The 13,316-nt window shown below is 39.9% G+C and overlaps 1 protein-coding gene across 4 annotated transcripts in view; it reads left to right on the top strand.

Annotated features, from left to right (window-relative positions):
- stim2b (stromal interaction molecule 2b) overlaps positions 1-13,316 on the top strand; it is a 156,484-nt gene that overhangs the window by 27,353 nt on the left and 115,815 nt on the right. The window lies entirely within an intron of this gene.

The raw sequence follows: 13,316 nt of genomic DNA, 5'->3' as shown, positions 1-13,316 counted from the left end.
TCCATCTTGTGCTTTTCAATAATCTTGTTGTGGAATTGCTTGGAGTGTTCTTTTGTTTTCATGGTGTAGTTTTTGCCAGGATACTGACTAACCAGCAGTTGGACCTTCTAGATACAGGTGGATTTTTACTACAATCAATTGAAATACCTTGACTGCATACAGATCTCCAAAAACCGATCTCCATTTAACTGATTATGTGACTTCTAAAGCCAATTGGCTGCACCAGTGATAACTTGGTGTGCCATATTAAAGGGGGGGGGGGTGAATACTTACGCAATCAATGATTTTGTGTTTTATATTTGTTAGATCACTTTGTAGGGATCTGTTTTCACTTTGACATGAAAGAGTCTTTTTCTGTTGATCAGTATCAAAAAAAAGAAAAAGCCAAATTAAATCCACTGTGAATCAATGATGTAAAACAATAAAACATGAAAACTTCCAAGAGGAGTAAATTCTTTTTATAGGCACTGTATCTCTGAATAATTGGGAATTAATGATTTATTTCTTTAAGTGTAAATGTAATTTCTTAATATTGGTTATTTTTTGCGATTATAGGGTGCCTTGGTAGCATAGTGGTTGGTGTAACACTATTACAGTTTGGTGCATCGTAGTTCGGGTTCAATTCTTCTGGCATCTGTAAGGAATTAATACGTTCTCCCTGTGACCCTGTGAGTTTCCTCTGGGTGCTCTGGTTTCCTCCACCATTTCAAAGCTGTACCAGTTAGTAGGTTAATTGGTCATTGTAAATTGTCCTGTGATTTGGCTAGTGTTAAGTAGGTGAGCTGCTGGACAGTGAGGCTCGAAGGGACTGTTCCGAGTTGTATCTCCAAATAAAATAAATAATTCTATCTGTTGATAAATATGAACTCAGCCCTGAGCAACACACACAATACCGGAGGAAGTCTGTAAGTCAGACAGCGACTATGGAGGGGAATAATTCAGCTTTAAACATCAACAGTCTGACTTGCAGCATTCCTCCAGCATTTTGTGTATTTTGCTCAGGAATTCCAGCATTTGCAGAATCTCTTGTGTTTATGAATCTTAAGTCCTAATGGCTGCTGAGAAGTCACAAAGCCTTTTCTGTATTTTTTTGTACATTTTCTGAACTGTTACTTTCAAGATGGTAAAAGATAAACTTGGTACAGCTATCAGCAAATCATAATTTTGGGTCAGTTTATCAGTATACAGAGTGGTCTGCTGCAGAACTTAGAAAGTAAGGGAGGAAAGATCTTTTACTAAATTTGTATCTGCCTAATTGGTTGGATCCATTTTGAAAGCTGAGTCTCCTGTATCAGATCCCAAGTCTATCCAGTGATCAATAACTAAAATCAGTTGCTATTTTATTCTGCGACTGCTAAGTAAAAATGTATTAAAAAATCTTAGAACCTTTGTGCAGAATTTTGACTGAGCTATTTATACTCTTAGGACCAAACAGGAATGGGAAGCTTCCATTTGATCCCTGAAAGGGTGGCACATTAATAGCTGTTCCACTGTGTATCAGCCTGCCAAATTCAACTTTGGATCTTATTTTAATTAAATTGTAGGGGTAGGTGCCAGATTGGTTGTGTGACTTGTCAGATCCTCTTTGCCATTGTTTCTAATCTAGTCTGTGGGCGTTTGGTCTTGACGATGAGACAAGGCTGATGAAATCTGGACCAGGAATGTGTCTCCAGTTGTGTACTTGACAGGTTGTAAGAGGTGCCACTACTACTCTAACACTTTGATCAGCTGCCTTTGTCCTGAACCACTGCTTAGTCCACTATTGGCCAATGCAGTACCTTGTAAAGGCATACATAAGTGAGTATTACAATCAAGAATTTTGATCACTTTAGCTGAGAATTCTTATTTGTGCCTTTTTTTTTTACACACAGTAGAGCCCCAAAAATACAGGGAACAATGTAAATCATAAAAACCTAAAAATTCAAAAACTAATTTCAGCAGTTCAGAAGTATTCATCCCTCTTTACTCAGTACTTAGTTGAACCACCTCTTAAAGCTATTACAGCTAGTAGACTTTTGAGATAAGTAGGATGTGCTTCTTTATAGCGGTATGTGCGGCGTGAATCTAATACTGCGTAGCAGCCAGGTAACACCATAAGTTTGAAGAATGCCAAACAAAAGCAGTGGCAGGAGATAACAGATGTTAATGACTGGAGGCTTCCCTTTTGGAGGAAGTTGGTATCTATTGGATCATTTATAATCAAGGTTAGATATTTTTAGATTTAGCATTGTCAGTCACCCCTGAATATGGCCTTCAGTTTATTACGAGCATCCCAGTAATGGTTGGGACAGTACAATACAGGACTTACAAATTGATCTGTTTGTTATGTGGTGGTTTTATTTGGATCATCCCCTACATTGCTGTTACTGTATCTTCCAGAAGATTGCGGAATGACCCTATGATGACACCAGCCCTAAAAGTCAAAAGCTGCTGGTGTGGGGATGAGAAATATTACCTCCACATTTTTTTTGTGACTTCCCAACTACATTGAATTAAAAGCCATTTTCCAGTCCTTCAAATTTAAATCAGCTGCATTTCCCCAAATGTGACCCATTAACTTGCATGAGATGGATGGTGACTTCAACAGGAGCATTCTGAACTCTCTTCAAAGAGATGATAATATTTGATTCTTTTACTGAATATCTATTATTAACAGTTGTACGGCTTCTGTTTTCGTCTCATATCCCTATGTTCTGGCTCAGATGCATCCAAAAGATCATCTAGTTTTCTTTCTTAATCGGCTACTGCTGATTAAATTGACAGTAATTTCTTCCTAAACCTAAACATTTGGTGAAATTGAGCATTCACAATCTCCTTCACTGTATAGAGCTTTGTAAAAAAAAACACAACAACTTTCCGAAAAAGACAACATTCAGAGATGTATGTAATGTGGGTTTGAGGATGATTTAGATGAACTGGGCCTGGTTGCTACAAAATCAGAACTATTCATTATCTATTGGAGGGTTTAGCTGTGCAGATAATATTCCAGTTGGGGTATTTTAGTATATTGCTCCCTGTTGGCATTTGCTAGCTATGTCTGCCTTTGTAACAACAACTTTTCTTCTTTTTATTCACATTTTGATATTTCATAACATAGAAGGGGGCTAGTCAACCCATTGAATATGTGCCAGCTCTCAAAGCATTCCCATTGGTCCCTAACCCCCACCCCACCTCCCCTTTCATTTCCTTATAATCTATTCTCTTGTACATGCCCATCAACAGCTGGTTCTTCCACCTGTCTGCACCAGCAATAATTTACAGTGGCCAATTGCCATTCTTAAAGTCTTTGGCTGCCAGTCTAGTAACTAAACTACTATGCTACAGGATGCCAAAGTTCTGGACCTTTGATCCAGAGGTATGGATTTGAATCCCATCAAGAAACTGGGAAACTTGCATGCAAATAATGAAATAAATCTGGAATTATAGGAAAATGTAGGTCTTCCCAAGCTTATGATAGGGCTGTGTTCCTGAAAACTCTTTGTAATCCAGCAATATCTATATACGACTAAAATTTTCATGCTCTGTCTGTCTGTTTGTGACCTTCAATTAGCACAAACGGTGCATTACAGCGGCACTTTTTTTGGCTAACTCGAATTAAAATGCGCTAACTTACAGAATACAGGCAAAGTTTAGGGTTATATATTCATATAAAATTGCTCATTCGCCAAAAATCAACAGGCTGGCTTTGACCCAAGACCTGATCGGCCATCAAGGAAATTGGGATGCAACAGCCCGATGCATGCGCATGGCCAGCCTCAGCAGTGACACCTCAGGAACAAAAGGGCAGGGCAGCTCTATTTCGAGGGGTCACATTCTGCTAATCACCATCAGCATGTGCAGGATTGGGACAGATCTAACTGCCACTCATCAATAAGAGATAATTAAATCTTATTGTAATGACGTACTTCAAGACACCCATAAAACCCTTTGCTGCAGTCAAACAACAGTGGTGACTATATCACGTCCATTTAAGAGAACGCCAACCGCATCATCAAGAATAATCGGCATCCTTTGGTGTTACTGCTTCGGATCTTCTATCCAGCATTAGGGTAAAAAAAAATGGTCAGCCTAATTATGCCGCGTGGAAAGGGAAGGGGGATGTTATGGTCAAGAGATGACGCCTAATGTCGGGAAGCAGCAAGGAGAGGGAGAGAGCAAGAATCGGATGAGGCCAGGGCCACACGACTCCAGGATCAAAGAGTAAGGACAAAAAAAATGAGAGAAGAAGAGACAGAGGAGGAGAGGCATGCACGTCTCCAGGATCAGAGACAAACAGCAAACAGCAGAAGAGACGGGGGATGAAAGGACTGCACATCTCCAGAATGACAGCGAGAACCGCAAGGATGGCAGATAAGCCACAAACGATGCCATCAAAAGTATCCTTCGTTAAACGAGGAGGAGCTATATTTGTTTTCCTACGCGTTGTTCTTCTTTAATAAACTGAGGTTTTCTACTTCAGTTTCCAAAGCAAAGCGATACCAATAGCATTCAGGAAAATTTAATGTTCATTCCGGTCACATCAGACTGCACTACCCTTCTCTCAAAGGGTGCCCCAACGGGTCACCCCGTTGTCTAGTTTTAAAATGAAAATGTAGGCTGACTCAGGGTTTTAACTCAAACATTCAGGTTTCCCTGCAAGATGCATTGGTATTGCATCAAATCAAGTTCCTTCGTAGCAGAATATAACTGCAGCTTTGCAGTAGCTTGTAAATCCATCCCACCAGTCTCCCAAATGCTCGTCCATATCCACAGGTTGTACATAAGTAGTACTTTCATAATCTGCGGAGGGCCTGTAGTCTCAGGAAAATTTATCATGAAGCTACTGGGTGATTGAGCAACCTACCTGGTTCACTCATCTCCTTTAGCACAGGAAATCTGCCATCATTACCTGGTCTGGTTTATAAGTGTTCTGGGGCTAGTTGAGATGCTGGTATTGGTAAAACATGCTGATATTGCCAAAAACATCCATGTACTGTAACTGGTGAACGCAGCAGGCCAGGCAGCATCTCAGCAACTTTGATGTGTGTTGCTTGAATTTTCAGCATCTGCAGAATTCCTCTTGTTTGCATGTACTGTAACTGAATGTTTTTTAAAAATTGAACTGAATGGATACTTGAATGATTCTGCTGCTAAAATAAAAAAGAATTATCTGCAATAATCTCTACACTTAAGTGCAACAAGTAAGGTTGATGGAATATACTTCATCTTGGCCTAATGTGAACTAGACCAGTGATTCCCAGACTCTTTTGGATTACTGCCCCCTTGGCTCCCAGGCCATATGCCCATGGTCCCCTCCCCCTTTTCGGCCATTATATAAAAACTATAAAGAAGTTTGTTTTATGATGCACAGTGACAGAAAATAGGAACTGCAAATTCAAATAATTCAAATCTATTAAAAGCTACAAGTAATTTTATTTTTTATTTAATTGCAGTGAAAACAATTTTCATCAACTACAGGTTCACAATCCCTTATCCGAAATTCTGAAATCCAAAAAGCTCCGAAAACCAAAGTTTTTTTTTTCGCCAACAGCTGCTGCCACTCAGGTGTGACGTGGCAGCACTAACAGAGGCCGCCAGACGTCAGTTGTGGCTCAGCGCTCGTACTGGTTACATGTGCATTTGCTGTTCGCTGATATTTTGTGTTCACTGTTGACTTTCTGTTTAATTTCACTGTGAAAATGTCAAAAAGAGCTGCAAATTCCCCTATGGGTAACAATGAGAAAAAGAGAAGGACGCATCTATCATTATCAATAACACAGAAAGTGGAGTTATTGCAGAGGGTTGATCATGGTGTTTCTGATCATGGTGCGTCTTACTGAAGAATATGCTGTCGGAACTACCACTGTATATGATTGAAAGAAACAGAAAGACAAGTTACTGAAGTTTTATAGTGACAATGATGTTCTACATTTATTCCAATAAGTCAGTTACTATGTGTTTGATTCCGTTCGTTTGAAGCTGTATATTTTTTATTTTATATTGAATGTTTTTTCTTGTTATTATTCCCTGAACAATACAGTATAACAACTATTTACATAGCATTTACATTGTATTAGGTATTATTATTATAAGTAATCTAGAGATGATTTGAAGTATACGGGAGGATGTGTGTAGGTCCAGAGTTCTGCTGGGTCCTAAGGTCCACTGCATCAAGACAGGTTAAATAAGGGACTTGAGCATATGGGTTTTTTTGTATCCATGGGGGGGTCCCGGAACCAATAAGGAGGGATTCTGAAATACGAAAAATTCAGAATTCTGAAGTGCAACTGGCCCCAAGGATTTCGGATAAAGGATTGTGGACCTGTATTTCAGTGTGTACTACTTGTGGGGTTTTCACCCTTCAGTGAAATGGATGGGCTTGGTGCAGTGATATCAGCTTCTCAACATCTGAATCTCACTCAGGAGTCTCAGATCCCCATAATTAGTAATTTGCAGTCTGTTTTGTTGCTTTGAAAGAAGTTGGGCGACTGCACTGAATATGAGTTTGGAAAGGCAATAGAGAATATCTTGGCCTCTTTCCACAGTGCAGGGTAGTGTTCAGAGATTTATTTCTGCAACAAAAAGTCTTGATATGATTTTTTTGAACCTCAGCTTCAGCTCAAAGTCATTTTCTAGCGAGATTAGTTCTTCCTCCAACCTTCCTGTTAATTCCTCATTACAAGAGTTCAGGAAATGGATTTACTACCCAATCTGGAATTTGGATCTGACTTGTCTTTATGCAGCTCACCCAGGTGGGCACAGTATACTTGAAGATCATTCTCTGGTATTCTTTCTTTCTCTTCCAACTCAGTCTCTGAAATTGGAAAAGCTCGCAACAGTCAATTTTGCATGTAAATCGGGTTAACTTGGACAGACGTGGAGATGACTGATTTGACTTTAATGAGATTCAGAGCATTTCCTTGCAATTGAAGACTGGTTTCATCAAACCTTGTGAATAATTCTGACAAATAAACAGCATCATGCCTAATATTCTTGAGTTGATTACTGAATGAAGCATTCGAGTCTTCAAAAAATTTTATTACAGTTTCAAAAAGTGCATAAAAGCCATCTCAGGCAGTTTATTTTAAGAGGCATCTGACTTCTGTGTGCAAAAGCAAATGTTCAAACTGTTCATCATTCTCAGTACAAAGCTCTCAAAATAGTCAAGAACTGATAGCATAGGATTTGATTTTATTTACTACTATGATAACAGTATTTAATGATTTGTGCAGCTGATCACTTAGGTTTTTGTAACAAGATGTTGTCTGTGAATTACACAGTGAATGGAAAATACGTCAGGTACATATTTTGGTGAGCGGAAAAATTGCTCAACAACCATAATACTGCCTCCTCTTTTGTATCTGTTTCTAGTCCCCTTGCAAATAACAACTTTTGAATCATGCTTTCATCTTTTATGACGTGAACATAACCAAGAAGCAAAGATTTTTTTGCCTGGCAAAGTTGACTCATCCAACTGCAGAGCAAATTCTATTATTCTAAGTAATTTGCACAGTGACATTTCATCTATTCGTCTTTGAACAGAGTTGTTGCTGAGTGAAATTGTTTTAATTATTTGGTCTCATGACTTTTGCAAAGCTATTTGCTGAACTTCCTTTACTGCTGGCAAAATCAGTTCATCCCCAATTGTATGGGGCTTTCTAGATTTAGCAATGAGCAATGAAATGCAAACCATTACTGTTTTGTTGGGAAGTATTGGCAAATATGTTTGAAGTGTTTTTAATTTCTGAAAGTTTACACAAAATAACTGAAAATAAGTCAAATTCTTGGTTGCCTTATCAGTGTGTCTGCTTTTCAGATGTCCAAGGAGCCTGGGCTGTTTCAGTGGTTCCATTTAATATCAAGGAAGAATATATATGGTTTGCAACCTGAAATAATTACTCTTCGCAAACGCTCACATAACAGAAGGAATGATAGAAAAAATAATAGAACCTCAAAGCCTCCCCCAACCCCTCCCATGCACAAGTAGCAGCAAAGTATCAACCCTCTTCCTCCCCCACCCCCCACTTGTTCCAGCAGGAAGCATTAGCATTCACCAAGCAAGCAAGCAATAGCAAAGGAGGAAGAAGGAGAGACTGCTCACCCAGAGGGAGAGACTGATCCCACCACAGTTTCAGTGCAGCTGCACATCACGAACTCCAACAGGACCCCTGCCATCTTGAAAAGAAAAAAAGATGCATTAAAGAGAAGAATTTAAGCTGTTTGGATAATGAGTTTGAAGAAGTTGCCCTCTGGCATCAACTTGGCTCCTCCTTTGCCTCATTTTAAAAACTTTCACACAACAGATACATTTATTGGTTGCTTGGTGCTGGTCCATATTTCAGATACTCCATGCTAAACTGTATACACTTCTTTCGCATTTGGTCTGCTTCAGCCTTTCCATTATGGATTAACAACAACAATCTATAATTTAAGTCCAATCTCAAGCGCTGCGATCAGTAAAGGGGGAAGTTGCAACGTCATCATAGTTCAAGCAACATCTAAGTCTCCGCCTGAAGTCAAAATGGGGCAGCAATATTGTTATTGGGCCGTGGCCTAGAGAAATGCCGTCAAGACCGATCGAGAGAGCAGATTCTGAACTTTACACCATTGAACGCCACACCCTTATTCACAGGAGTTGCGTCACTGCTTGATTAGAGTATGGGAATCATACTAGCTAACACTGTACTACAGTAGTGAATGGCAAAACTGTGCAGCCAGATTTCTTATGACGTGCCAAATACCAAAGTGCCACATTATTTTTTAACAACTATTGTGCACTTTGAGAAAAGTCTAAGAGAATTGTGGATTAACAAAAGATGAGGTGATTATGTGATCATTGTAATCTATTATGTACTGAGGATCAAGTGTTATAATAAATAATTTGTTTCTTAAATTAAGCCTGTAATCTCTCAGCTGCCCTGTAGCTTCAGAATGTCACCCCCTCCTTATCTTTAGTGCCCCTCGACAAACTCCCATGGGGGGGGGGTGATGATATTACGTACTTTGGGAACCACTGATTTAAACCAGTGGTTCTCAAACCATTTCACCTAGCAGCAGGTCATCATTAGCCAATTTACTTTAACACCGTCAGAGAAAAGATGCTCAAGAGGGAAAAGAATCTAGTACTTTCCGGGCGAATATATGGTGAATAAACTCTTCTCTGGCTTCGAGCCGGATACAGGTATCGATTATAACTGACGTTTCACTGACAAATTCTGCCATCTTATTTAGGGATTATTCAGGAATTTTTGAGAAAAGTCTTCAATACTTTTGTGATAAGATAGTATTTCATTTTTATTTTAATAATGAGTCCTGCTATGAAATTTAATTTCTTCTTTATCCTGTTCGACAAAACGGACAGCTCTTATTGCACTGACAAATATAGTTCTGCACCTGGCAGGCAATGGGGAGGCACAGAGCAGGACTTGAGAATTGTTATCTTGGAAAGGAATGGAAATTGAAGAGTAATTTGCTTTGTAAGACAAAACAATAGGTAAAAAAAGAAAAAAAACCAAGACAATTCTAATTTTTAGCTATTTAGTAAATATCCAGAGTATAGTACAAGCCTTATGTAAGCTGCAAATTTATGTAACTATGTTGCCATAATCCTCTGAAGATGGTCAGAATGTTTGAAGAGCAGTGTTGAGAAGTACGTAACTATTTGTATCTGATTCAGTGCAGTAAGATTGTTCCCAAATAAAGGGGAGGGGAGAGTTAAAGGGTGTTTAGATTTAGCACACAGAATTGACTGGTTTGGTTGCCATAATCCAACTGATGCCATTTTAACCTGCTTAACAAAGTCTTCGTGAACGATTTTTTGATCGACACTTGAAACTGTGAAGTTAAATATTTGATGATTTGCATGCAATAATCCTATCCAATGAGTAAAACCTTATGAGCACCAAGATCTAGTTTCTTTATTTTATAATGCTTAATATAAAATATTGAACAAGAAGTTTATTAAGATAAATATAAGTTTTGGAAATACATGAACAATGTTTGATTTTTTTTCTCTGTGGATATTAGTCATAGAGTGTTGTGTGTGGTAGAGAATTAATTAATTGGTAATAGAACCATGAAACTTGTGGCTTAAGGAGGCTGTTGTATTCACGTCATCCATTTCCTGGCTCAAGGTCCATCAACTTGGTACGTGATACACTTCAAGAGTTCATTTGCCCTGTTTTTCAAAATCTTGTATGTTCTGTTCCCTTTGTTCCAAGGTGATAAAACTAACTCAATTGGTATCCAGTCCTGAGAGCATTCTCTTCTAGAGTATTCTCAGTGGTGTTACCACATCCTTCCTGTGGTGTGGTGATCAGAAATGTATTCTGTGTTTACTTGTGACTATATATATCGAAGCTGTGAGGCCTCTGGTAGAGAACTATAAATTGAGAGAAAAATACACATACGTACACTGTTAAGGAGTGAGAAAAAATTTATATACATTTATATATATTTCTCAATCCTTATGGGTGGTGTGTACGTGTATTTTACCCTTAATTTCAGGTCCTCTACCAGAAGCCTGGGAGCTCGAGGGTTTGTTGCTGTATCCTTGCTGTTCCTAATGCACTCTTCTGAACAGAGATCTCAGGTGTTGTTCCCGGGTTTTGTTGGAGCCTCTCCCAGTGCAGGAGTCACAACTCCAAGTGCTCCTATCACCACCAGGATTACTCTGGCTTTAACCTTCCATATCCCTTCTCTCTGCTCTTTCAAGCTCTGGTATTTCTCCAGCTTCTCAGATTCTTTCTTCCTGATGTTAGGGCCGTTCGGGATTGCCACATCTATTACTATTGCTTTCTCCTGTTCCTTGTTCAGTATTACTATGTCTGGTTGGTTGGCCAGTAGCTGCTTTCAATATGTATTTGGAATTCCCGCAGGATCTTAGCTCTGCCACTCTCCACTACTTTCTTGGGTGTTTCCTATTTGGACTTGGGAGTGTCTAATCTCTACTCAGCGCAGATATTCCTGTATATAATTGCTGCAACTTGGTTTGGCCATTCAGTGTATGCTGTCCCTGCCTGCATCTTGCACCTTGCTGCTATGTGCTGGTTGGTTTTAGTGGATTCCTTGTGCAATCTGTACTGCGCACTGGACAGCAGGCAGCAACAGCCTCAATGGATGCAGGGAACATGGGCCGCTGCAAGGGTTTTTAAAAAATCAAACTTGCCTCCAACTTCCATCCTGCGCTTAAATTCACTTGGTCCATTTTTGGCAGCTCTCTCCCTTTTCTCAATCTCCCTGTCTCCATTTCTGGAGATAAGCTGTCTGCAAACATCTTTTATAAGCCTACAGATTCCCATGGCTATCTTCATTATTCTGAATCCTAGAGAAAACAGGCCCAGAACCATTAAAATGCTCTTCATATGACAAGCCATTAAATCCTGGAATAATGTTCATGAACCTTAATGACTTTTTAGTTGCCTTTTGTTGGATTTTAAAAACATCCCAATCCTCTAACTTCCCACTAATTTTTGCTCTATTATATGCCCCTCTTTGGCTTTTATGTTGGCTTTGACTTCTCCTGTTAGCCATGGTTGTGTCATCTTGCGTTTAGAATACTACTTCTTCTTTGGAATGTATATATCCTGTGCCTTCCAAATTGCTTCCAGAAATTCCAGCCACGCTGCTTTGTCATCATCCCTGCCATTGTTCTTTACAATCAATTCTTTTCTGGCCGACTCTTCTCTCATGCTCCTGTAATTCTATTTTACTCCACTATAATACTCATACGTCTGACTTGAGTTTGTCCTTCTGAGTTTTCAGGGTGAATTCGATCATATTATGGTCACTTACCCCCAAGGGTTCTTTTACCTTAAGCTCTCTAATCAATTCTGGTGCATTGCACGACACCCAATCCAGTAAAGCTGATCCCCTAGTGGGCTCAACCACGAGCTGCTGTAAAAAGCCATCTCATAGGCATTCTAGAAATTCCCCCTCTTGGAATCCAGTACCAACCTGATTTTCCCAATCTATCTGCCTATTGTAATCCCCCTTGATTATTGCCCTTTTTGCATGAATTTTCTGTCTCCCTTTGTAATTGTAAACCACATCCTTACTACTGTTTGGAGGTCTGTATGCAATTCCCATTGTGGTCTTTTTACCCTTACATTTCTTTAGCTCTATCCACAATGATCAACACCTACCGACCCTCTGTCACTTCCTTCTAATGATTTGATTTCATTTTTACCAACAGAGCATTGCCGCCCCCTCTGCCTTTCTGTTTGTCCTTTTGGTGTAATGTGTATCCTTGGATATTAAGCCCCTGGCTATAGTCTTTTTTCAGCCATGATTCAGTGATGCCTTCAACATCACACATGCCAATCTGTAACTGTGCTACAAGTTCAACTACTTTATTCTGTATACTGTGCGAATTCAAATATAACACCTTCAGTCCTGTATTCACCATTTTCGGGTTTGTCCGCCTTTTATGTTGCAACTCATCCTGTTGACTGCAATTTTGCCCTATTAATAGTCTCCCTTCACCACACATTGCCTCTATTTGTAACCCAGCTACCTCATCTTCAGCGCCTTCTATGATACTTCTTGCATTGACATAAGCACAGTTCAGGGCACCAGTCACATCATCATCAGCCTTTTTATTCCCTACCTTATCTGAGTTCTTACCAACATCTGTCTCCACAACCTCTCCACTAACTGTTTTGGCAGTCTGGTTCCCATCCCCCTGCAACTCTAGTTTAAACCCCACTATGTAGCATTAACAAACCTTCCCTCTAGGATATTAGTCCCCCTCCAGTTCAGGTGCAAACCGTCCCTTCTGTACAGGTCCCACCTTCCCCAATAATCCAAAAATCTTGTGCTCTCCCTCCTACACCAACTCCTTAGCCACATATTGAACTGTATAATATTCCTTGTTCTGGACTCAATAACACGTGGCACAGTTAGCAATCCTGAGATCACAACTCTGGAGGTCCTGCCCTTTAACTTGGCACTAATTCCCTGATTTCCTTATGCAGAACATTGTCACTTGTTCTACCTATGTCATTGTTCCCTACATAGACCGTGGCCTCTGGCTATTCACCCTCCCACTTAAAGAATGCTGAGGACTCAACCTGAATTGTTCTGGTCCCTGGCACCGGAAGGCAACATACCATCCAGGAATCTCATTCTCACCCACAGAACCTCCTGTTCGTTCCCCTAACTAACGAATCCCCATCACTACAGCATGCCTGTTCTACCCCTTTCCTTTCTGAGTCACAGAGGTAGACTCGGTGCCAGACATTTGACCACTGTGATGTTCTTCTGTTAGGTCAACCCTGCGGAACAGTATCCAAAGTGATAAAAGCTGTTCTTGAGGGGGGTTGGCTGCAGGGGTACTC

This window comes from Mobula birostris, chromosome 3 (assembly GCF_030028105.1).
Source record: "Mobula birostris isolate sMobBir1 chromosome 3, sMobBir1.hap1, whole genome shotgun sequence".
NCBI lineage: Eukaryota > Metazoa > Chordata > Chondrichthyes > Myliobatiformes > Myliobatidae > Mobula > Mobula birostris.
The sequence above is the reverse complement of the archived record's forward strand: the minus strand, read 5'-3'. Positions and strand labels throughout refer to the sequence as shown.